Source organism: Macrotis lagotis, chromosome X (genome assembly GCF_037893015.1).
Source record: "Macrotis lagotis isolate mMagLag1 chromosome X, bilby.v1.9.chrom.fasta, whole genome shotgun sequence".
Lineage (NCBI taxonomy): Eukaryota > Metazoa > Chordata > Mammalia > Peramelemorphia > Peramelidae > Macrotis > Macrotis lagotis.
Window position 1 is genome coordinate 321,759,529 of NC_133666.1, and position 5,307 is coordinate 321,764,835.

The window sequence follows — 5,307 nt, forward strand, 5'->3', positions numbered from 1 at the left end:
GTATTGGCATGGAGGAAAGGATTAAATCCCTTTTAGAACTGTATGAAATTCAGCAGTTTGGATTAAGAAGGCTATACAAGTCAATTTGGGGAGGTTTTTTTCCACGGGTTTGGGCTAGTTGGAATTTAGATTCCCCAACTTTACTTCTATATGGGTTAGAGAAGCTCCAGACTCTTATTGGGGGCTGCAGAATTGCAAAAAAATTAACCCATCTGTAATAGGATCACAGATTTCCATATGGAAAAGGCTTTAGAGGTCATCTGGTCATAGATTTGTACATGGGGAAAAAACCCCCCTAGATTTATTAAACTGGGGTATGTATAAGTTTAAATACACATATTTATATGTATATCATTTCATATACTTATACATATACATATGACAAAAACATAAATATCATCTATATATACTTTATTGATAACATTTCAATATATTTATTTCTGTAATTATCCAATTATTTTATTTTGAGCATTTGAAAACATTCTAGGGAGTTCATAGTCTTTGCCAGGTTTTCTAAAAGAAGGTTAAAGAAGCCCTTATATAGTCCAATCCCTTATTTTTGGAGAGGAAGAAACTGATGAACAGAAGAAGAATCAAGTGATTTAACTTACCATAGGGAGTAAGTAGCAAAGCAGAAATTCAAACCCAATTTTTCAGGCTCCAAAGCCACTGTTCAGCCCACTGCATCACAATCACTCCTCTTTGATTCATCATCTAATAAGCTCATCTTTATCTCTGAAGTCAATCACCACATATTTTTTGAGAAACCTACCATGTGCAGTTGTGCTATACGATAGGGATAAAAGAATGATTTCTGCCTTCAAAAATGTTATAATATATTGAATGAGCTAGAGACAAAGAATTACAGTTATAGTTTATCAAGAATGATAATAAACCCATGAAAAGTTAATTGCTATTAATTTAACAGAAAGGAGAAATCACTTCAGGCTGGGAGGATAAGAAAGGATACTTTGGGGAAGAGACGTGAGCTGAGATTCAAAGTACCAATAGAATATGGGTAATTGGGGGAGAGAGAAGAAACATAAGATAGCTGTTGGTGGGGGGGAGAGCTAGATGATCAACCTTGAAATAGATCATAGAAATTAATAGATCATAAGTTCAGCTCAAAATGGGGTTTAGGGACCATTAGATCATGATTTTGTTTTATTAGATAAGTTTTAAAAAGTCCGAAGAGAGTAGTCTTTTGCTAAACTCACAGAGATACCTCAAATTACAATCACTGCTCTTTTTGTTGTACTATATGGAATCAGGGCACAGAGAAAATGCTGTAATCTTTTGAAACTTTTCTGTATTGTAAAGGGTATTCTTCATTCTGTTTTCAATCTGTTTTCAATGACTATTTTCAATCCCCATTATTTAAGACATGTCAGACTCTTGGTCACACCCTTTGGGGCAGAAGAAGGCTTAACACTTAGCATGTCATATATAGAATAGCACCTAAGCACAACTAGTTCTGTTTAGCCATTGGTTGACAGCCTCTGTGGTGTACACATTGGAGAATACCTGGAGTCACGTGCTAAACCTCTCCTCAAGCACTGCTCTTCTCCCACCCATTATGCATCTAAGCAAAAAATACAATGGGGTGGTCCTTCCTTCCTTCCTTCCTTCCTTCCTTCCTTCCTTCCTTCCTTTCTTCTTCTTCTTCTTCTTCTTCTTCTTCTTCTTCTTCTTCTTCTTCTTCTTCTTCTTCTTCCCTCCCCTCCCCTCCCCTCCCCTCCCCTCCCCTCCCCTCCTCTCCCCTCCTCTCCCCTCCTCTCCTCTCCTCTCCTCTCCTCTCCTCTCTCTCTCCTCTCCTCTCCTCTCCTCTCCTCTCCTCTCCTCTCCTCTCCTCTCCTCTCCTCTCCTCTTTTTCTCTTCCTTCTCTCTCTCCTGGGTTACCCATCTCCTTTTCCTTACTCTCATCTAAACTTCTCTTTTTCCCTTTCCTTTTTAACTTGACTACTCCTTTCCCACCTTGTAATTATTAATATGGCCCCAGCTCCATGTGCCTGGATCTAAGTTTCTTTCCTTTCCTTTTTTCCTTCTCAAGCACTTTAGTCCTTTTAATTTTAACTTCTGCTAATCAGTCTATCCTTTAAGAAACTTGCTATCTTGCTGCTTTCCCAAAAAACCTAACTTGTGAACCTTTTGTAGTAACTTGTAAACTGTTTGAGCAACCTGTGAATTAAAATTTAAACCCTTTTTACTAGACTGAGTCAGAGTTAGTGATTTTTCAACCCAAATGAACCCAGTCCTAAAATGCCTTTACTGAACCCCATTTCTTCACATTTTCTTACTGTACTTTATCCTTTCTTCTCCTCAAAGAAGCTCTAATAATCTATGTGATAAGAGAAAAATAATTCCTATCATCATTTACTTGGGTATTGATTGACTGACCACAATGTTCTTAATCATTATATTAAACAAAGCAGGTATTAAATAGCTTAATGCTTTGTGAAATGTATACCTTCCTGGAGTTTCCTTAATCTGTTCTTCCTACTAGGTTTTCAGTTGTTGGTATCAGCCCAGTTGATTAGAAATTGATTCTAATGAGATTAAGATAAAGGAATCAAACCCTTTGTGGGTCAGATAATTTTAATTTTCTCCATTGACTTGCTCTCAATCCTTGCTTACTTGTCAAGGTATATTATTAGTTTCAGAGAGGTTGGGTAAAAGTGTGCATATAGGGCAGCATTAAGACATCTCCTTTGAAAAACAACTTGAAATGTATGGCCTACTTGATGGTGGAACAATCATATCATTTCCACAAATCATATTGTCATTAACCCAAGGTTGGTGCTCATCACCTCCAGGTGAAAGATTCATTCTTTTCCTCTTCTGAATTGTGAACCCAAAGCAATTCCTCAAGCAAAAACTACTTGGTCAATAGATCAACAATCTTGCCTTTTTCATCAGTGGTTACCTTTTATCAGTGGTTACTAGTATTCATAGCATATGTATCATCACAACTTAAGTATTTGCTAACTAACACGCATTTCAGTTAATATTGGGTTAATGATATACATATGTGAAGAACAATTAAATGAAAGGGGCAGATATTAGAAGGAAAGTTCTTTGTAGGAATGTATTTTGAACAAAGAATTGCAGATCCCTAAAGGAACTTAGGCTTATGAAAAAGCAAAGGGAAGTGTAGAAGAAAATAACATAAAGACATATTGATCTTGTGTTTCTGTAAAGTGCTTTCTTCTCTACTCAATCTCTTAGAAGCCCTGGCTTTCTTTAAGATTTGATTCAGAAGCTACTAACCACAAGAAGATTTACACAGTTGTTATTACTTTCTTCCTTTATTTCTTACTTATCTGAGTTTAAATGAGTTGAACTTTTGTCATGGTGAATCTCCTACTGATATGCAAGCTCTTTGAAGGTGAGGTCTCTCTTACATGTTTGTCTTTATGTCTATAGCCCACTGTATGATATTATGCAAATAGACTACTTTTAAGAAATGCTTCTTGAAATGAACTGGAATCTCAGGTAGATCCAGTTGCTCTCACCAAGCTTAGAAATGCCAGTGATGATAGCCCATCATTTACAGATATCTAGGAATTCATCACTAAGCATAGTAGGCCCTTAATAAATAACCATTGACTGATTATATCTAAGAGAAAGACTTCATTAAATTGTTGAAGATAAAGATAGATCCAAGAAACAATATTATATAGATGAAAGAAGACTGGATTTGGAATCAGAAGTAAATTTCAATTTGTTTCTGTTTACTATGACCTCAGACCAGTCATAGTGTTTCCTCATCTGCAAATGGAAGGGGAGAGGGTTGGATTGTATGAATAATTTATAATATCTTTTATAGCTCTACATACTATAATTAGGTTATAAACAAGAATTTCTTATTGATGATAGCCCTAATTTATTCTGAGCTTTAAGGTTTAAAACTATTTTATAAATATAAAATTATTTAGTTTTCACAACATCCTTGGAAGGGAGGTAAAATGATCATTCCCACTTTACAGGTAAGGAAACTGAGGCAGACACAAGTTAAGTGATTTGCTCAGTGCCACATAGCTAAGAGTGCCTAAAGTAGAATTGCAACTTTCTGATTCCAAGTTGTACCTCTCCCAAGAAAACCCCTGGCTCCCTTTTAAGTAAGTGCCTAGTAAGTGCTAAGAAAGTACTAAGTCATTGAGACTAGTTGAAATTGAAATAGTTCCTGCTCTCATGAAGTTTACTATCAGAAAAAAAATTTACATCCAGTAAATAAAAAAAAGGAACTTTGGTAGAGGTGGGGGAAAGACATAAGCCAATAAGAGATCAGAAATGACTTATAAAGGAGATGATGTTTGAAATGAGTTTTGAAAGAAATCAAAACTGATCCTTTAGAATTTATTACATTTAATGACAATATTACCCAAGCATGCCATGAACTAGTTTGAAATGCCTGGAACCTCATCCCCATTCACTTCCACCTTTCCAAATTCTGCATTCTCTTGAGAGTCTAACTCAAGCCAATTACCTTCATCAAGTCAAACTACATAGAGATAGAGATGATAGAGAGATATAAGTAGGATAGAATCCAGAGCTTTAATCTATAAAGAGTCTTTATTTTATTATCTATCTATTCCTCATTTTACAAATGAAGAGACCTGACTATATACAGTAATGATGGTAAAAAAGGGGCCAGAGAATGAACTTCCAAATTTCCAAACCAAACTATCCACTGGGCCCTAGAATTGCTTGAAATTTCTGTATTTCTTACTTTGCTTATCTGTTCCCTTTAATTGAATTATCTTTCTTCCTGATTTTTGCCTGTTAAATTCTTGTTCATTGTTTAAAATCCTAGTCAGAAACTTCCTGTAGGAAGCCTTTGTTTATCCCCCTAATCAGCAACAACTTCATCCCCCTAGGATTTTGCCTAACCCATTATTGTAAAACTCTCTAATGCACTTAAACTGTAATATTGAGTACTTTAGTTATCTGTTAATGTGTTCTATTTCTCTAACAAGGGAGCTCCCTGTAGCCAAAGACTGTGTCTTATCTAAACTTTTACAATGTTAAATTGCTGTTTGTCCTTCATTTTCAGAGGACCAATGATATTATTGTGGATGTCTTGATTAATGTGCGAATTGGATTTAAGTGATGCAGAGTTGAAAAAAGTCATCAGGTTCACTTTATCTTCCTAGGTCATCAAAGTCCAGTGGCAGGACAAAAGTTAAGATGACTGGCAATGGTAATGAATGACTGGCATTTTTGATGCCTGACCAAGTTCTTTAACTCCTTAACAGTACCTCCTCAACAGCCTTCATAACCATTGGAACAAATTGTTCTTATATGCCC